Genomic DNA, 22,238 nt, shown 5'->3' with positions numbered 1-22,238 from the left:
GATTTTTAACTAAAAAAATTAAAAAAATCCAAATTAGCACAATAATCCAATCCGGATCAGATGCTTAACGAATATGGATGGACAAGTCATATTCAATAACCTAAACACGTACAAAATCCAAATCCAATAATCCGATTATAAATAGATCTGATTATAGATTCAAATTGGGTCTGCTTACAGGCCTAGGGAAAATCTACAATAATTAAAGTTCAGAAATGGCAAGAATAAAAATTGAAATAATATTACAATAGTAATATCAATAACTTTATACGTAAATTATAGAGCAAAGTATCTAGAAACAATTACCTAGACCTGCTGAGACATTTGAAAATTAAGAAAGGACGTCTAAACTTGCTGAGGTGCCCGTCTAGCCCGACCAGACCCGCTTAGGCACCTATCTAAGTTGTGACTCACTTAGATAGAAAATAGATAACTTTCATTTTACATTTTATTCTTTTTAATAAATTGTAAGAGACTTGTTGAATACTTAAATAAACACACATTATATACTTGTTCCCCATATTTTCATTATATTCCAATACTTCATAATATATATGTTATTTTGTTTTGTAGTTTATGTTGAAATTATATATATTTTAAATATACACAGACACTTATTTACACCAAATATAATAGATTTACTTAAATCCGCCTCGTCCGCATAGGCGCCCACCTAACCCCATCTAGCTACCTAGGCACTAGGCCCTAATTCACTGCCCAACTAGCGCCTAACGTCTTTTAAAACCTTAATTCAGAGTTAAGAAGTGGTATCTGATATGGAACGACTCTAAGAAAAGCATGCCGTTGAAGGGAAACAATCCTGGATGCAATTGGCCCCAGTCTAGCAGTGACAATTCGAGTGATTTTTTTGAAAACAAAGTTGACCAGAGTAATAGGATGGAGTTACGAAACTAGAGATCCACCTGGAATTTTAGAAATAAGAACCACCAAATTAGAATTGAAATAAAGAGGGATTTGCCATCAACAAAAAGGTTTTGAAATGCCGAAACCACATCTAGACCAATAATACTTCAACAAACAAAAAATAAGCAACCACTAAACCCATCTGGTCCAAAAGATCTACAAGGATCTTTTTACTACTGAAAATACATCAGGGGTGGGCACCCTAAGCAAATAAATATTCTCCTTCGCCGTCACGGCTGTATCATCACATGAAGAAAACAATTTTTTGTAATGGGACACAATGTCATCTTGAATAGCTACTGGACCATCCAAAAGATTTAAACCATGACGACTTGAAGCCAAAGTTTGATGAAGCTTTTTTATTTTCACCATACAATGAAAGAAAGTAGTATTTTTTTCCTACAACGACAACCAGCGAAACAGATACTTTTCCTCTAGATTAAGAAATTTTTTGTTTGCTAATTCTTTCATATTTTAAAAGATTTCTCAATAACTCGTCTCGGTTTAGATTATACTAGCATAAATGCCTGCGCTCTGCCGCGGGATTTGAAACCGTCTCTACTATCAAACAAAATAATTCTACAATTTAAACCATCCAAACTTGTTGAACATAGTTTTTTGTCTATCGTTATATCTTTCCTCTCACAATTTTTATGGAAAAAAAAAAAATCCAAACAATAAAAAATCTTAACAAAATTTTGCAAATAATCTTGCATTTAAGCACATTCAAAACCATTAGCTCTTTCAAATTTTTTCTAAACAAAGAAAAGAAAAAGTGTTCATCACTGATATTGTGCATCCAATGTACTGGTTTCTTATCCACCTTTTCCTCCTAGCACTTTTACCACAAACTCATCTCATTCTTTCCCTCAGAGACTTGAAACCCAATTCTCACGGTCCATTTAACACCTCCCAATAACAATTCCTAGCAAAATAAATACAAAAGGAAAATCATCTGCGCTTTCAAATATTTTAAAGGGAAAGTGGGAAACTATTATCAAGAAAGATGCAAACCAAATATATTCATCACTGATATTGATGAGAAAATGAAGTGTATTAGTATGTTCATCTTTCCCCATTCCTTGTAAAGTTGAGGAATTTTTTCTTAACATCTGAACGAGAAGTAAAATAACGCTAACACACTCAATTACAGCACACAGAAGCTCCTGAACAAATTATCATTTCCAAACTGCCATGAGAGATTACTAATCATAAATCTATGTAGAAGTTGAAATTCAATCCAAAATAAACATTAGGCACATCATCAAAAACCAGCAGCACAACTACCCTATTGAAAAATTGCTTATCTCACAAAACATTTAATGCATATTTTACTTCAGAAAATTCTGAAAAACCACAATTGAACACACCGATCTCTAAATAATTCAGGAACCAATCAAAGCAGCTGAATACACATGGTAAAATAAGTGTTTCAGTTTGAATTTGTATTCTATAAACTTTACATTAACAAAATACATTTAGGGATTAGTACTACAATGACATTGCTCCAACATCAATTACAAATCTTTTGATAACAAATAAACAGGGTAGTGAGAGCTTGTACCCGAAGTGAAGCATATGATCACACCCTCCTCGGGTCCCCAAGAGTAATTGAATGGCAGCGCAGCCCCTACGGAATGCTTTTTAATTGATTCCGTAGTTAACACTGGCCAAATGCACAATACATGTCTTAGAAACTATTGTCAATTAACTTCCAAAGAAGTTAGAGCAAAAATTACCTCCAATCTTTGTTTCTCTTGTACTTTGGTATTGTGGGGTTGACTTGTAAACGGTAACAGTAGTCCTGAAAACCAAAGAATAAAAAGCCTTTTTTTAGTTAACTAAAAAGCACTCGTCAACGGAGTGAGATATCTAGTAATAAAAAATGAATCTTGGAAAGTAGACATAAACAAGCTTCAATCACAATTACTTTAATGCATTTGGGTATCAAGGAGAAAATTAGATTTATTCAATTTCGATATAAAGAAAATTAATTAATGCAGGGATAACATTTGTGCCTCAATGACGTGAGAAGTACTCAAAACAAACTTTGTTTTCTTTAAGTCTTTAGGCTATATCTACAAATCACAATGAGTTTTCTAACTCATATCCATTGAGAATCAAATTAACTAATTAACTTACTAACCCCTCCTGTTAATTTCACACCTATGCTCCAAACAGATTTTGTAACTAATATCCCAAAAAAGGGGGCAAAAGGGAATTTTAACGAAAAACCACATTTTTACACTAAAAAGTCAATCTTGATACTATTCACTTTACCTTTTATTTTGTTCTTATCGTTAAAACTCAAAGTTTTCAAGCCCTTTTTATTAGTTTTCCTAATAAAAAACCTTTGTATGGTATACAGCAGTGTTATCTGTGTAACCGAAGTCAAGCCCTGAAAGGCTAGCAACCTCCTTGTATACTTGGAAACCTATTGCAGATTTTATGGCTCCAGAAGAAAATAGATCCTACAGCATTAATATCATTAAGACTTAAGTATTTTTCCCAAGTGAATACACATGAAAAGTATCAAAGAGAGAAAGGCAAAATAAGAATTACACACCTGTCCTATAATTTGGCCGGAGAGGTATTTTGCCACCGAAGCAAAATTCTCAATAGCCCAAGCATCAGCCTATCAGATGAAGAAATATTCATAAGGGAAAAAGTAAGCTTAAACAGGATTTCATATGTATGAACTCACTCTTTGATACTTAATTACTCGTCCTATTACCAAGTAGCTATTGGAAATGGTTTGAGTTATAAAACCTGTCTCTAAACAGGCCTGACTCTTATCAAATAGCTCTCAAAAATTCGATATGCAAAAACTCAAACAAAGAAATAGATCCCAAATCTCATCCCACAACGAACAATGAACCAAAGTTACATGAACAAAAACAATACCAACATTTCAAGCTGTACAAAACTAAACCCATTCAGGAAACCACAAAGTCATACATCCAATCAGTCCCATTCATAATTCCAATACTCGATTCTAAAGAATAAAGAGAGCAATAGCATTCAAAATCAATAATTGTAAAGAATACCGAGAGCAATAGCATTCAAAATCAATAGTTCGCAAGTCTCCAACCAGCATGGCAAAATGCAAAGAGAGCAAAAGTCTCTAACTCTCCAACCAACATAACAAAATGTCAAAAATCAAAATGCCTTATGGCATTGGTACAACACAAAGTTCAAAATATTAGCAATAAATTTAAAAATGCCTTATCTAATATCATTGAGGTCATAAGTTGGAAGAGAAGACAAAAAACGAAAAGGGGTTGATGCAGGCAGTATAAAAAGCACAAGAGAGGAAAGATACCCAAAACCCATCACAAATCATAGTGAAAATTCGTGTTATAGCAACCCTAAATTCAAAAAATTTCTCTAGTTTTCCATATTTTCTCATCAAACAGACAACAAATTCCTATAAAATCAGAAAAAGTAAAATTACCAACAGTAACGTGCTCTGGGGGCTCGTATGACGGCGTTCCTTCGCCCGCAACGGTGTTGAGATTGCTTTCTACATTTGCAAGAAAACAAAACCACCGAAAGTCAGAGATTTTGAAAGAAATGAGAGAGAGAGAGAGAAAGAGATTGGAGTACCATAAGTGTATAAACATATTGGTAAAAAAATTGCACGGCAATTCCTACAATCTGAATCAAACTTCCACTGTTTATTACACAGTGCTTTGGAATTGTGTAAGTAGAGAAAAATTGGAGTTCTTACAGAGTGTTGACGAACAAAATATCAGCTTTCAGCGCCTTGAGAGATTCATTGAAGGACTTCGTTCAACATTTATCAAACGTCAGTAAATTCTGTAATGTACAGGAAAAATCCAAAAATAGTATAGATAGAACAAAAATAAGTGAATCAGACGACCATAATTTTGAAATATCATCTATTTGCTAATACGACCTTTCTCCATCAAAATAACATAAACCCCAAAGAAAAAATGGAAATTGGGAACGACCCATAATCTGAAAATTTACAAAAATTAACAGAAACGGATATAAAATGAGAGAAATAATTGGAGTTGTTACAAAGTGTTGATGAAATTTCAGAGAAAGAATTCGATTTTCCTGATCGTTTTTACTCTTATCTCATCCCTCCCATAAAAAATCCTAAACACTCATCACTCGACCCACCTCAAATCCTCTCTCTCTCAAAACAGCAAAAATAAATGACCCTTTCTCTCTCTGTAATCTGAAGAAAAATCTGATCAAAATTTATAATTTTGGTTTTTGGTTTTGTAAAAGTGTGGACAGTTAGAAGAGAATTTGTAGAGAGAAGAAGGGTAACGTTTTCAGTAGATGGGAAGCAAAGCCATGTATGTAGCTCGATTCGTTTTAGAACCAACGATCATCCATACAAAACTTTGAATTACACAAAAATCGATTCAAAAAACCAAAACAGATACCCAAAATTATAACCAAACAATCAAAACCCACAATAAAAAAAATCATACAACAACAATGCTTTCACTGGAAAATCTCAAAAATAAAAATCCCACAAACCCCCAAAAAAAAAAAAAATCACACAAAATTCTCAACACAGGTTAAGTCTAAAAATGTCAATTTTCATGCCACAAAATTGAATCTAAAATCCCACGGGTGGAGCCAAAAATAATCAAGACGCGACAAGTGAATTTTTGGTTAAAAAGGATAAAATTACCTATGAGGCATACTAGGTTTCCTACGCGCGAGTAACGAGCAAACATCTCTCAACCAAGCCAAAAGTGCCAAAATAAGTAACAAATTCAAAATTATTTCATCCATCCTCATCTTATATTCCCAACAAGGTATTTCCTCCATAACCTTCAAAACATTCCATATAAATTGAGTTAATTGGTCAATTAATGGATTTATTATCTAATTAATCCATTAATTGCCAAATAACTCACACATTACACCCTAAAAAACACCCAAAGGCCAGCCATTCTCTCTCCCAAAGAGGGCCGACCATGCTCTATAAATTGGACCTCATTTTCTCTAAAAAGCTAAGTTCCACACTCTTGCAAAACTTCCAAAAACTCTCCAAACACTTTTCTCTCTAAATTTTAACTTTGGCATCGGAGGTTCTTCGGCCAAAGCCCCCCATTCATCATGAGCGTGTGATGCTCTTGGCCTTGACCTAATGTGTTATTTGTTTTGTAGGTGCAATTTTGTCCAAGAACGAGGAGGAAGAAATTTGCATCCACAAATTGGTGCTTTCATTGAGAGTTGAGTCCTACACTCGTAGAAGACTCTCACATAATGTTTTCTATTTTCTTGTCTATTTGTAGATTTTTCGTACGTTCTTATTATTAGAATTTTTTTTTTTTGCAAAAATTCTTTAATCAAACGTAAAAGAGAAGTACAATGGCTAGAAATTTAGAAAATTCAACAAATGAAAATTTCAACATTCAAGAGATGGGACCACATCGATCCATGAGGCTAAATGTGATAATAGGTGGAATGACACCCCCACCACGAGTTTCCACCACGGAAACCACCGCGGTGGCTACCACTGTAGCTACCCGCGGCAAGGTCCATAGTTTCACCACCACGGCCCGAGCTGTGCCATCCAAGGCGGCTTACGACATTAAGGCCACGGCCTAAGCCATGTCATTCGACGCCTAACCGAGCCCAACGCGTTGCCAAGTCGAGCCCAAGCCTTGCACCCTCGTGCATTACATGCCGAGTAGCCCATTCTCGTGGCCCAGCCTGCTCCCGCCGAGCAGCTCACTCTCGTGGCCCAACCTGCTCCTGCCAAGTAGCCCATTCCCGTGGCCCAGCCTCCTCTCGCGGCATTCTAAGCAGCCCAAATCGACCCAAGACTATCTCAGCCATCTGGACCAACTATCGAGCCGGGGGCATTTTCACCACGTTTCTTCGCGGATTTGACATTTCCCAATTCAAATCTCGTGCCTGAAGCTTACCACACTTCCACTGCTCAAGGAGGCATATTTCTTCCAAGTTCTTCCAATCCAAATGGCGAACGACACTTGTCCTGACAAGTTATATAGTTGACGAGCGCCCTTGCATAACAGACAACCTTGGTGAATCAACTCTTGCAACGCACCGAGATCCAATGTGCCCCGGACAAGGTGTCCCAAGGAAGAATGAGGGCAGACGAACCTCTCCACTAGCGTCCCGACAAGCAGCCACTTGACCAGTCATGAACCGAGTGTTCTTAATAAGTACACTACTGACTGGACCCCTGAGATAGCGTATACTCCCGTCTTAGTGTGTGGAGAAGAGTGGACTCTCAGTTAGGCCCATAGACAAACATACACTCACGGTTGGGGCCACATTCCGATAATCAACATGAGCAACCTTCCAGGCAAAGTGTTCATTTGTGGCAAGGCCCGCAAAGAGCATCCTCCACCTCACGTCGGAGTAAGCAACACAGAGGACGAAGAGAAGAAGTCACTCAATCCGGTTCAAGTTCAACCGACAGTCTGTTAGTTATCCGCTCGCCTGCTAGGAACATACCACACCTATCACAGCCGCGACATAGATGAGCCGAACACATGGAAGAGTAGCCTAGACCAACAGGTCACGACCGGCGGCAGCCGAGAGCTTTGCCACCCTAACAAAGGAAAATTCAAGAAGAAGTAGAAAGATTCATGACCGAGCGATTGTGTAATTTCTCGTGAAACAAAGCTATTGACAAGGCGCTCTACTGAGACATGACCAACATAAGCGAGTCATCTTTCAGTGACAAGATCAAGCAGACGAGACTACCCCATATAGATTGTTGGATATAAAGACTAATTATGTTCGGACAAATGGAGCAGCTCAGCCTAATGGCACACTGAAGGGCAGCCAAGTACCAGAAAGACATACTAGCCCAACTACTAAGAACCGGGGGCAGGCTAAGGATTATTTTGGTTGTCTCGGCAGTCCAGCTTTCCTCAACTGCACTCACGACAATGATTTCTATGCTTTCTAGTGCTCGAAGGTAAACCAATTCCCCGACATCCATATGGGTCTGCTCTCTAGAGCGAGAGGATAAACTAATTGCTCTCCAATCCGAGAGGGTAAACTAATTACTCTCTAGCGCGATAGGGTAAACTAATTCCCTAACACTTATATGGGTAAACTCTCCAGTGTAAGAAAGCCACATAGCTCAAAAGATCGAATTCTTGAAGATTAACTAGGTAGCAAATGGTCAGGGAGCAGCAACCACTTTTGCACTCAATAGTTCGCTCATCCGACACTTTATCTTTAATAGCTTTGATCTTGGCAGCTCTATCCTTAGCTGTTCCATCTACGGCAGTTGAGAAATCAAACTCAAGAAGTTTCCTCATTTTTGGCAGGCAGCCCAAGCATGGTAACCTAAACAATTGGCCATGCCACGCCATTTCCTCAGCCCATGTCGAACCAATCTTTGGATTTAATTAAGCCGAGCTGCTCAAGTAATGGCCCCTGCTACATCACCTCCTTGGCCCATGACAAGTCGACTCTTGGCCTTTGCCAGCCGACATGCCGCAACACCCAAGAAGAAGACAAGAAGAATTAAGTTTTTCTTGCATCGGTGTGGCGCAGAGAAGATGAAGAAAGCAACGAAAGACGGTTCTTTGCATGGGCAAGTGTAGAAGATTGCTAGGGGATGGGGAACAAATATCCTCTAAGCTTTTTCTCTCTTGTAGGGTAGAATAAATCACTTTCCAAAGTTGATTTAACAACCCTCTTAAGGTGGACTTAAATAGGCTTTGAGAGAAATTTATTTCCCTTTCCTAGAAGCATCTAATATCATATTAAAGAGGGAATCATCATCAAAATAGGAAGCAGTCTTAGGTTTCCTAGAGCAAGATCTCTACACCTGCTATCCTTTCCTACGAGCAGCCCAGCAAGTGTGGGGGCATTTGTGGAGCCAAAAATAATCAAGATGCGACATGCGGATTTTTGGGTAAAAATGACAAAATTACCCTCGAGGCACACCAGGTTTCCTACGCGCGAGTAGCGGGCAAGTACCCCTCAACCAAGCCAAAAGTGCCCAAAATAGGTAACAAATTCAAAATTATTTCATTCATCCTCATCTTATATTCCCAACAAGGTATTTACTCCATAACCTTCAAAACATTCCATATAAATTGAGTTAATTGGCCAATTAATGAATTTATTACGTAATTAATCAATTAATTGCCAAATAACTCACCCATTACACCCTAAAAAACACCTAAAGGTCGGCCATGCTCTATAAATTGGACCCCATTTTCTCTAAAAAGCTAAGTTCCACACTCTTGCAAAACTCCCAAAAACTCTCTAAACATTTTTCTCTCTAAATTCTAACTTTGGCATCAGAGGTTCTTTTGCCAAAGCCCTCCCTCCCCCCCCCCCCTAATTCATCATGGGCGCGTGAGGCACTTGGCCTTGACTTAAGTTGTTATTTGTTTTGTAGGTGCAATTTTGTCCAAGAACAAGGAGGAAGAAATTTGCATCTACACCACATACACATATCATACATACACATACATCAAAGGGGAGAAAACAGATAATTTCAACAAATGAGATGCAAATATTTCAAGAAACCTACCAAGGAAATTAGAGCATGCATGTGTTAGATTTATCATTTGTCTGTCAAAATGCACAGCAGATACCAAAATCAAAGAGATTGGTGTGTTTTACACTTGGACTTTCCAGTTTCTAGACTGATTTGTAGTAGCGGACTGCAAACGAAGTTGAAGGCCTCCTTGATTTTCTTTTGCTTAGCAGGAGAAAATAAGGCTCTGGGCTTGTTGGGGAGATGATCGAAGCCTATAATTTTGAAAACAAAGAGAGACGAAGCTCTCGAGTTCTAGAAATGGAGGGCAGGTTTGTGTGGTTTTGGGAAACAAGAGCGAATGCTATTGCAGAGATGGGCGCAGTTCTGGGGCTTTGGTTGCAAGGCTTTGAGAAAGGGGAAAATGAAGGCCAAATGGGTGTGTTTCTATCTCTTTCTCCCATTTCTCTCAATCTCTCAATCACCGACACCACCCTTGATTTGAGGAGAAAAAATCAACCCTAACCCCACTTTTTGGCAGCCTCACTCGTCTCTCTCCCTTCCTCTCCCTGCCATCCCACACCTCTCCCTGAAATCCCTCACAAATCTGTTAGTTTTGGCTGAAGCACCGACACACACACAATGGCATAAATGTAAATAATGCAAAATCGAGGGCCTATTTTAGAATAGACTGGTAACACCATAAATATTTCGAAATATATTCGAAGACAAAATTACCCTCCTATCATTTCATAATGACCTTCCAACCCAGCCCCAAAAACAGATGGCTTTCTTGCAAATAAGGTGAAATCGAGGGGCTTTTTTTTACTGTAGCCATGAACAAGCCAATTCCCCTCTAACTTTAGAATAGATAAATGTGTAATTTTATAAGTAAGATTAATCCCTATGCTAAAAGTAATCTGGTGAGGCCATTTCTGACCGAAGGGTCTAGAGGGCCAGATGGCTGAAAATAACTTGAAAACCGTCTCCAACCGAGGGCTAGGCCAGAGGGCTCGTGGGCCCCACAGAATCTGAAAGGACCAAATGGCTAAAGAGTTGGCCGCATGCAGCCAGCCAACCAGCCTGGGATGGCCAGAAAATTAGAGCAATCATGTCGGATATAATCGATAAGAGTATATTTAATATAAATATATTCATGTCGGTTATATCCAACAGGATTGCTTAAAGAAAAATTTGAATCCAATGGCTAGCTGAAGCCAGTTACCGTTGGATTCAAATTTTTTTTTTTTATTTTTGGTTTTTTGGGCCAATTTTTTTTTTTTAATTCTTAAAAATTCTAATTTTTTTCCTATAAATACATAAACCATTCATTCACCATTCATCACAAAATTTTCAACATTCCTACACCATTTCAATTCTCATATTTTCTTTCCTATTTCAAAAATCTAGCCTTTAATTTTTTTCAATAATTTTCAAATGGCCTCGTCTGCAATGAAAGGTAGGACTTGTGTATCCAAAAAATAGTTAGAGTTCTATGAATGCATCACTCCACTGAATATTCAAAACCACAAGAGTTGTTCTTCAAGATGGAAGGAACATCTTCAGCCAAGTTTGAACAAATGGCATCAAGCATTTTTAGCAGCCGCAAGTAGACATGAAAGCGGCTTTAATTCCTACGACGAAGTAAGTGTTTTCACAATTTATTTTAAATATTTAATTATATTACATTTAATTTCATAAATTAATTTCCTTTAATTTTTGTAATTATATTTTCTAGGTATGCCAAGCGGATGAATTGTATATGGAGAGTAGCTCGAAACCCTTTCAGTTTCACAGTTGTTGGGAAATTTGTAAAGGGTGGGTGTTATTTGAAGATCCACCTCAACATAAAGCTCCTACACCGGTATTCGAAACTGCATCCTCAACTGCAGATATGGATGAAGATGGATCTCCTACCATTCAACAAACAAGGGTAGAAAATCCATCTTCGGGTGAAGGTTCCATACCTAGGGCTATGGGACGAAACAAGGCGCGAAGGTTGAAGGAAAAGGGCAAGGCAAATGATGATTACGCCGCTTAACATGAAGTGGCGGCCTCATTACGATTAATGGTAGAGTAAAATTCCCTTGAGGCGAAAGAAAGAAAGTGTAGGCATGAAGAATGGGCCAAACAAATACAAGAAGAGATGGATGAAAAGAATGTGGAAAGGAACACTTAGAATTACACTCCAATGAGTAAGACCTATTTTGATAGGGAAAAAAAAAAGAAATTATGACTCGGCGACAGTTGTTCACCTCTGATTATACTCCTACAATGGTGGATGACGAAGATGATGTTGACTATGGATATTAAATTTAAGTTGTTGTAGTTTTTAAATTTAAGTTAATGTTGTTTTTAAATTTAATTTGTAGTTTTTAAATTTAATTTGTAGTTTTTAAATTTAATTTGTTGTTTTTAAATTTAAGTTGTAGTTTTTAAATATAAGTTGTAGTTTTTAAATAATAAATTATGTTTGGCCCTTTGGCCCTCAGTTGGAGACGGAGGCAAATATGACATTGTACTGTTCATTAAATATTAATATCTTGGAGGGCTAGAGGGCTAAAACGAGCCCTCTGGCCAACCCTCGGTTGGAGATGGCCTGAGTAATATCATCAGGTAAATGAGTTTCCGAATATAAATTATTTGTGTCCACCAAAAGAGCAATTCTGTGTTCAATTTGAACCAACTGGTTCTAGAGATCGATAAAGGTCTTAAGACCATTTCCAACCAAAAGAGGGCTAGAGGGCTCGTTTTAGGCCTTTGGCCCTCCAAGAAATTAATATTTTAATGAACAGTGCAGGGTCATATTTCTTACCATTTCCAACCGAGGGTCAAAGGGCTCGTTTTAGCCTTGTCACAAAAAATGGTCTCCAACTGAAGACCAAAGGGCTATAGTATGGAATGTGAAGAATTGAAATAAAATGAGGTAAAATAGTATGGAATGGTGAAATGGTATAGGAAAAAAATTAGAAATAAACATAAAAAAAACATAAAAAAAAAGTGGGTTGGGCATAAAAAAAAAGAAGAAAAAAGGGCTGGGCAAATGGAAAAGAAAAAAAAAAGAAGAAAAAAAAAAAAAAAACAAAAAGTGGGCTAACCAGCGCTTTGGCTGGCTGGCTGAAGATGGCTAGTAGGTTGGCCCTTTGGCCATTTTTTGTCCTGTGGGGCCCACGAGCCCTTTGGCCTAGCCCTTGGTTGGAGACGATTTTCGGGCTATTTTCTACCCTTTGGCCCTCTGGACCCTTGAGTTGGAGATGGTCTAAGCACCTCATTTTTCCTCTCAAAATTGTTGGATGACCATGGGATGACTAAACGATTTCAGATTTGATTTTGGCAGAGTTCATCTTTAAAGTATGACCTGGAAAATGGACGATTCGAATTAGTGTGCAACTTTGTAAAATAAGAAAGAAAGCTGAGATGGTAGAATGAAAAAATTCAAACAAAAAAGTTAATATTGTTGCAGTCTTATTAGATTAGGAATGTGATTGTGTAAATCCTAGTAGATATGAGAATGTATCTTATATTCCTATTAGGAGTAGATTACCTATTACATGTTGTAATCCTAAAGGGAAAGATTTTTACCTATCCTACTACTATAAATAAAGGTACAATGGGGTGGAATATAACACATCTCAATTACACATCTCTCTCTTTCTCTCTACTATTGTTGCACCATTCTCTCTCTCTCTCTCTCTCTCTCTCTATGGCCTCCATAATTGTTCGGTAAATTATGCTTACAACACGTTATCAACACGCTCTTGATCTTGCGCTAAAGAGAGTTTATTCTTCAATCAAGGGAGTATTACGTTTTAATCATTCTTTTCATGATTAATTTATTATTTTGAATTGATCAACATGCTATTGATTCAATTTATTTTTTTTCTGTTGAACGTGATACAACGCATTGAAGATGCAATTCCGGCTTACAGAGAAGGATTTTCTACAAATTCAAAGGCTTTTATTTGTTTTCTACCAATCAGGTACGATTAAAATAAAGTAAGATATTTGAAACGACCTTGAAGCATGAAAACATTTCCCATGATGCATGAACCCCCCTATGTTTATATTTTCCTTCCAGTATATATATTGTATATGTTCATATATTTATCAATCTATATATATATATATATATATATATATATTTGTTTCATGCATCACACAATTAAATTACTATATGGAATATGTGAGTCAAAGTATCAAATTAAATTAGAAGCAATTCTAGGGTTTCTTAAACCCTACATATGTTGAATTTTTTTTTTTTGGAATGGTATGGCACCACTCATTGCGGCACAAATTGGGCAGCAACCCTCTGGGCTTTGCTGCACCCACATGGACCTTGACTGCAACTTTGCTGTGAGCATATACACACCCCAGGCCTTTGGCTTGGTTGGGTTGTCTCGGGCTCGTAGTCCTCAATCATCAAGGAAGCCCGCATTTTTCCTTTTTGAACCTCCTTTTGCTCTCGGCCCATGTCAGCAAGTTTTCATGCTTGCTGGGCTACTGTCCTGTGTGCACTAAGGCTTATAGCATGCTCCGGTATCAGCCCATATACATGGATTTGGTCTTTGCATGACGCCAGCCCATTGTGGCTGGGCTCTCATGCATTAACAGGCCAACAAATCTGTTGGGCTTTATCCCGTGCCATCCCCAAGGCCCAACCTTGAAACCCAGCTGCGGCTGGGGTTTCTCCCTTACCCCATGACCTGAAGTTTACACCCAAGGCCCTTTTTTTTGGGCCATGCCTTTTACTCCAAGCACCGAACCCGAGCCCAATTATCTTTTGGGGCAATTTTTTTGACCCACATGCTATTATTTTAGCATTCTAAATAGTATTAACCCGTATGTTAACATTATTTTGCTTCTACGATCGACCCTGAATGGTCCCGATCTATTGAATTAATTAAAAGCAACCTGTAGTCCATTAATCTGATAATGAATCCAAAATTATTGACCTGAAGATCACTTTTGGAAATTAACAATTCAATAGTTTATTTTTATACTTTGAACCGTTGACATACTTTCGTAGTAACGAAGCTCTCACACTTGAGTTCCTGAAGAACCTCAAATGCACTACACTTAGTTGTATATTGCATTTTGTGTTTCTTGTAGGGACCTCTCTTTTATGAATTAAACGTTCATAAACTAAATTGAACCTGTAGTTTCAAATTTAGTGCCCTTGAAACCCGAAGTTTTCGTAAAACAATACACCCATGAAAACCCGAATTTTTCATGAAAACCATGTCTTAGAACCTGAATGTTCGAACTTTGATGCTTATGGATGATTTATTCCTATAGCAACAATCACAATCTTGTTCCCTCAAATTCAATGGATTGTCAAACTATCATAAGTTCGATTTCCCTTATTTGGATGTTTCTATTAGAAACCACTTTATGTGGGTACAAGACGTGAATCTTCACTTGACTATCAAGAAGCTGAAAAACCATTGTAGCCAACAATGACAAGGAAACGCTGAATAAGCCTTCGCTATGATCTTCATTCGAAGACTTGTGCCTGAAGCATTACAAATGGAAATACCTCATGAATGAGGATTATATGGCTCTTTGGCTCGCTTCTATAGACCGTTTAAGCATGAAAGACATTGCCTGAAGCACACCATGATAACGTCCATGAATGAGTACAATTCTGAAGTTTATAAATCCGATCGAATTTTGACTAGAGAATACTTTTCTCATCATTCCTTGTTTCTAACTGGCTTTTGAAGCAGTAGTGTAGAAAGCAGAAGTTTACCAAATTCTTGGATCTGATTACTACCACAAATATATAATCAGGGCCTGCTAAGGTGTGGCATCATGCCCGAAGCGTGATCCTTGGTACCTAAGACCTAAAACTTCAAGAATAAGGGATAGTATTCCTAAACCTTAACCCTACAGAATCTACTTTCGTCTTGATGAAATAAATCATTGGTTATGCACCTGTTCATGCCCCTACCAATGTTGTTAAGGAGTACCATTCTAGTAGTCAATATGTGAGACTAATTTTGCTCCACCAAACATTGTTGGAAGAGCAGAATTTTGACATGGATGGCCTTGTTGGCCAAATCCACCCTAGTAACTTTGGTTTACTTTGTGAACATTTTTCCATGTTCTTGGATTCAAGTTTGGTGTATGTTTTACTTATGGATAATCTTATTGATATTGTCCTTGAATATGAGTTAATTGAATCATATTTCTTAATACATGTGACCAATTTAATTAAACACGTGATTAGGTAGGAATGTGGGAAAGTTAGTTGTCTGGATGAATGCGTACTACGCACACTAACTTTACACCTAAATCACATCTCTAACAACGACTCCAGGTCTATCCAACCTGATTAAGAGTATTGGCACGCTCCTCGTTGTATGAATGGTACTACATCACCATTTAAGGGACCTTAAATTCTCCCTGACATTGAGTTTTTAAGGATATTCGAGATGACAATGATCATAAATGAAACCATTGAAGAAAATAGAGTGAATATCTTTGCACCACCTCCATAAATGAGTATAAAACTTTAATTTGGGGCCAGTGGGTTGTCTTTCAACTAGGAATACACCACATGTTGCCAGCCTGGAGCCTGGTGATTGAGCAGTTTGCTTGCTTTAGCACGACCTTTTGGGACACTTAGGTCGAACAATGATGCTACAATGCATCTCCTCATCTGAAGTGAGGATATTGTTCCTACAAGCACACTTTACCAAGCATGCTCATTAAGGAAATTGATTTTCTATATCATTCCTCACAAAGATACGACACGAGTCTCTTTTCATAATGGATTCAAGGGAATATATGTGGACTAATCCAACCAAAATGCGGACCATATAAATACTTATGGTTTTGGTTGATGAATCGATAAACTGGTCACATGTTTGTCCACACACATTACTGCTAAACCTCCTGGCCGATTAAGGGTTCACCACCCTACTTATCCCTTAAGGTCCGGGAGACTGGATAATGCCGAAGAGTTTATATCGACGGTTTTCGATAAAGTATTGCATGTATTTTGGGTTTATAATTGAACATTGAAATTCCCATGTTTACCCCAAATAGCCTCGCCTAGCGATCATAAAGCACAAATTTAAATGATTGCCCGAATTTTGGTAAAAGTATCAAGTTTTTAGTTTCTGCCTTGGGCTATGCAATCCTTATACGCAGTTATGTTGGTCATCCTTGAGGCCCATTGCCATCCAACCTATATGACGTTACAGTTGGTTACTGGGTACGAACTTGACGATTTTTGTATTTACACATTTGGGTGTGCATTCCATGTGCCAAGCTGCGCTGCTGCAACGTACCAACATGGGTCCTCAAAGAATGAAGTGTATCTTTTGTCGATCATGATTCTCTTTCACACTAGCTCTTTTAGAGCCCTTGCACGCGATCTCTTTACCGTTTATTTGTGAGTTGTCACTTTAATGAGACAGTTTTCCCACCGTTAGGGGGAGATAAGAACGTCAACGTTCCTGTAGAATGGCGCAAATTTGTGTGGATGTTGCCCACTATGTCTTATCACGATCCTCATACCGCCCAAGTATGATAAGCAAGTGTGATGAATTCTAGTTTTCAGAATGTTGCTCCAGATGCATTCCTCTGATCTAGCTAAAATGACGAGATCATATACCAGCTGCAAACATGCCTACAAGGATAAACGTACTTAATAGACATCGAGTCAACATCCCTGGAGGGTGTGCTGCCTCTGTTGGGCGGTTTAGACGCCTTTGTTGAATGGTTTGGTACACCGGTGGATAACCAATCAATTTGTCTTGGTTTGGAGCACGACAGATCACTTGGTTCGTAGGATTCACTTCCTTGGAATAGGAAGACACGACATAACAATGAATCTAAACTCGATCGCTGTCTCAAATCATTTCCATCTCATGAGATTAATCCGGATTACTCCCGAGACTTGAAATTCTTGGTCCAGTATACTAGTTTGGATGAGATAAATGGAATTGAAATGAGATTATCATCGATGATATTTTCACTTATATGGTAGTTACCGACATAAATGAAAAGCGACGATATCGAACCATGTTCCGTTGATTAGGTGACAACGTAGAACTGATTGGACAACTGAAATTACAATCCAGGTCAAATTCCTTACTAGAGTGTGTATTGGACCTGCCGTTCCTACAATTCCCAAGGTAACCCTATTATGTTACAAGTGGGAAATGAAGCGTTATGAGATTAATGAAATAATGCGATATGATGCATGCCTTACGGTGCACGGTTTCTCTCAAACGTCCTGTGATTGATAGCAACATGATGAAATGTGGTTAGTGTTTTCTCTATGGGGATATAGATACGGAGATTTAAATGTAAGTTCTCGAAGAATTACATGGACTGGTTCAAATAGTTCCAAAACCACGGAACACCCTGTTAACTCATTTTGAGGCGTTCACTTACAATCTGACGGATGTGGTATACCCGTCTAAGTGATTATTTGATAAGTCAGGGATATGAATTATGCCATTGCGTGTTAAACTATGAAGTCTTATTCCGAATTGCTAGAGGTACAATTTATGTCGTTAACACGAATCTCACTAAGAATCCGAAAGAGCTTGAGAAAATTGCCTCCCATCCGAAGATGGAATTTGAGATGAAGGATCTTAGGAAAACTCGTTTATGCCTTGACCTGAAGTTCAAGCGTTGTTCTGACGGTACCTTGGTCTACCAGCCGAACTACACCCCGAATGTGTTACTTTTGAGTATACCTTTGATCGTCCATACATTATATGCAAATGAGACCCTTGAAGAGGTTATGGAATCCAAAATACTTTGTGCTTCATTGTACTTAGCTCATTGTATTTAGACAGGACATCTCCTTCGCTATTGATCTTGGTAAAGATCCAACACCGCGCCTACACGCAACCACTAAATTGGTATTAAAGACGTACGATGAAGGTACTAATAGGGCAAATCCCAACGCATCTTAAGTGGATCCAACCCCTTGATGCTCGAAATGATGCTTGCCTTGTTGTTATGCTGACGCATGTTACTTATCAAATCCGCACAAGGCAAAATCCCCAAATGGTTATGTCTTTACCGTTAGGGATATCGTAATATCTTGGAGGTCCACGATATGACCTTAGTTGTGAAATCTTTGAATCGTTCCAAGGCTCATTGTGGAGCCAAAAATAATCAAGAGGCGACACGTGGATTTTTGGGTGAAAAAGACAAAATTACCCTTAAGGCACACCAGATTTCCTACGCGCAAGCAGCGGGGAAAGATCCCTCAACCAAGCCAAAAGTACCCAAAATAGGTAACAAATTCAAAATTATTTCATCCATCATCATCCTATATTCTCCATAAGGTATTTATTCCATAACCTTCAAAACATTCCATATAAATTGAATTAATTGGCTAATTAATGGATTCATTACCTAATTAATCCATTAATTGCCTAATCACCCATGCCACACAAAAATACACCAAAAGGCCAGCCACATTTTCTCCAAAGGGGACCGGCCATGCCCTATATATATCACCCTATTTTCTGTAAAAAGGAGAGTTCCACACTCTTGCAAAACTCCCAAAAACTCTCCAAACACTTTTCTCTCTAAATTCTAACTTTGGCATCAGAGGTACTTCGGTCAAAGCCCCTTATTGACCTAAGGTGTTATTTGTTTTGTAGGTGTAATTTTGTCCAAGAACAAGGAGGAAGAAATTTGTATCCACAAATTGGTGCTTTCATATAGAGTTGAGTCCCACACTCGTAGAAGACTCTTGCATCTAAGGTTTTCTATTTTCTTGTCCATATGTAGATTTCTCATACGTTCTTATTATTAGAATTTTTTATTTGCAAAAATTCTTTGATAAAACGTAAAAAAGAAGTACAATGGCTAGAAATTTAGAAAATTCAACAAATGAAAATTTCAACATTCAAGAGATGGGACTACGACAATCCACGAGGCTAAATGTGACAATAGGTGGAGCGGCACCACCACCACGAGTTTCGACCACGGAAACCACCGCGGTGGCTACCACAGTAGCCACTTGCGGCGAGGTCCATAGTGACACCACCACAGCCCGAGCCGTGCCATCCAAGGCGGCTCACGGCACTAAGGCCACGGCCCAAGCCATGTCACTTCATGCTCAACGCGAGCCCAACTTGTTGCCAAGCAGAGCCTAAGCCTTGCACCCACGTGCATTATATGCTGAGCAGCCCACTTTCGTGGCCTAGCATGCTCCTGCCGAACAGCCCACTCTCGTGGCCTAGCCTGCTCTTGCTTAGCAGCTCACTCTTATGGCTCAGCCTGCTCCCGCAACATTCCAAGCAGCCCAAATCGGCCCAAGACTATCTCGACCAACCTTCGAGTTGGGGGCATTTTCACCACGTTTCTCCGCAGATTTGACATTTCCCAATTCAAATCTCGTGCTAGAAGCCTACCACATTTCCACTACTCAAGAAGGCATATTCCTTCCAAGCTCTTCCAATCCAAATGGCGAACAACACTTGTCTTAACAAGTCATAGAGTTGACGAGTGCCTTTGCACAATAGACAACCTTGGTGAAGCAACTCTTGCAACGCACTGAGATCCAACGTGCCTTAGACGAGGTGTCCCGAAGAAGGACAAGGGCAGACGAACCTTTCCCCCAGTGTCTCGGCAAGCAGTTGATTGATCAGTCATGAACCGAGTGTTTTAACGGAGTACACTTCCGACTGGAACGTATACTTCTGTCTTACTGTGTGGAGGAGCGTGCAATTTTAGTCAGGCTCACGGATAAACATACACCTCACGGTTGGGGCCATACTCTGGTAATCAACATGAGCAACCTTTTAGACGAAGTGTTTATTCACGGTAAGGCTCGTAAAGAACGTTCTCCACCTCATATCGGAGTAGGCAGCATAGCGAACAGAGAGACGTAGTCACTCAATCCGGCTCAAGTTCAACCAGCAGCCTGCGAGTTACCTGCTTGCCTACTAGGAACATACCGGACCCACCACAACTGCGACATAGATGAGCTGAACATATAGAAGAACAGCCTAGACCAGCAGGTCAAGACCAGGGGTAACCGAGAGCTCTGCCATCGCAAGAAAGGCAAATTCAAGAAGAAGTAGAAAGGCTCCTGACTGAGCGATTGCATAATTTCCCGCGCAACGAAACTATTGACAAGGCGTTCCAATGAGACATGACCAACATAAGCGAGTCATCTTTCAATGACAAAATCGCACAGATGGGACCACCCCACATAAATTGCTGGATATAAAGACTACTTTTGTTTCGACAAATGTATCAGCTCAGCCTAATGACACGCCGGGGGCAGATGAGTACCAGAAGGACACACTAGCCCAACTACCAAGAACATGGGGCATGATAAGGATTATTTTAGTTGTTCCAACAGTTCAGTTTTCCTCAACTGTACTCACGACAATGATTTCCATGCTCTCCAATGCGATAGGGTAAACTAATTCCCCAACACCCAAAATGGTCTGCTCTCCAACGCGAGAGGATAAACTAATTGCTCTCCAGTGCGAGAAGGTGAACCAATTCCCCGACATCTATATGGGGTTGCTCTCCAGTGCGAGAGGATAAACTAATTGCTCTCCAGTGCGAGAGGGGATAACACCCATATGGGTCTGCTCTCTAGCGTGAGAGAATAAACTAATTGCTCTCCAGTGTGAGAGGGTAAACCAACTCCCCGACACTCATATAGGTTTGCTCTCTAGTGCGAGAGGATAAACTAATTGCTCTCCAGTGTGAGAGGGAATGACACCTATATGGGTCTGCTTTTCAGCGCGAGATGATAAACTAATTGCTTTCCAATGTGAGATGGTATACTAATTCCCCAACACCCATATGGGTTTGCTCTCCAGTGTGAGAGGATAAACTAATTGTTCTCCAGTGCGAGAGGGTAAACCAATTCCTCGACACCCATATAGGTTTGCTCTCCAGTGTGAGATGATAAACTCATTTCTCTTTAGTGCGAGAGGGTAAACTAATTGCTCTCCAGTGCGAGAGGGTAAACTAATTCCCTGATACCCATCTGAGTGAGCTCTCCAGTGCGAGAAAGCTATATCGCTCAAAGGATCGAATGCTTGAAGATCGAGAAGGAAGCAAAATGGTTAGGCCACTTTTTGCAGTTAACAATTCGCTTATCCAGCATTTCATCTTCAACAGGTCCGATCTTGGCAGTTCTATCATTGACTACTCCATCTATGACAGCTGAGAAATCAAACTCAAGCAGTTTCCTCATTTCCGACAGGCAGCCCAAACCATAACCCATGCCACGCCATTTCCTTAGCCCATGCTGAGCCAATCTTTGGCTTTAATTAAGCCGAGCAGCACAAGCAATGGCCTTTGGCACACCACCTCATTGGCCCAGGCCAAGCCGACTCCTGGCCCTTGCCAGCCGACCGCATCACCCCAACGGCTGCACCGCGACAGTACTATCCAAGAAAAAGACAAGGAAAATTAAATTTTTTACATCGGCTAAGCAACGAAAGACGATCTTTTGCACGGGCAAGATGTAAAAGATTGCTAGAGGAAGGGGAACAAATATCCTCTAAGCTTTCTCTTTCTTGTAGGGTAGAATAAATTGCTCTCCAAAGTTGATTTAACAACCTACTTAAGGTGGACTTAAATAAACTTTGAGAGGAATTTATTTCCCTTTCCGAGAAGGATCTAATTTCATATTAAAGAGGGAATCTACATCAAAATAGTAAGTAGTCCTAAGTTTCCTAGAGCAAGATCTCTACACCTGCTGCCTTTTCCTACGAGCAGCCCAGCAGGTGTGGGGGCATTTGTGGAGCCAAAAATAATCAAGAGGCGACACGTGCATTTTTGGGTGAAAATAACAAAATTACCCTCGAGGCACACCAGGTTTCCTACGCGCAAGCAG

The 22,238-nt window shown here is 39.3% G+C and overlaps 1 long non-coding RNA gene across 2 annotated transcripts; it reads right to left on the bottom strand.

Annotated features, from left to right (window-relative positions):
• Positions 1-1,709: 1,709 nt before the first annotated feature.
• LOC148692451 (uncharacterized) lies at positions 1,710-5,312 on the bottom strand. Of its 2 annotated transcripts, XR_015954352.1 has the most exons (7): positions 4,969-5,312; positions 4,655-4,743; positions 4,379-4,447; positions 3,491-3,559; positions 2,664-2,728; positions 2,489-2,590; positions 1,710-1,849 (listed from the first exon to the last, which is right to left on the bottom strand). It is a non-coding gene; the product is annotated as an uncharacterized LOC148692451 (long non-coding RNA). The 2 variants fall into 2 exon arrangements; XR_015954351.1 differs by lacking the exon at positions 1,710-1,849 and having other exon boundaries at positions 2,459-2,590.
• Between the last annotated feature and the right edge of the window lie 16,926 nt (positions 5,313-22,238).

The sequence above is a fragment of the Pyrus communis genome, chromosome 12 (assembly GCF_041283825.1).
Source record: "Pyrus communis isolate YQ-2024b chromosome 12, ASM4128382v1, whole genome shotgun sequence".
Lineage (NCBI taxonomy): Eukaryota > Viridiplantae > Streptophyta > Magnoliopsida > Rosales > Rosaceae > Pyrus > Pyrus communis.
This window is presented reverse-complemented; position numbering and strand designations above follow the sequence as displayed.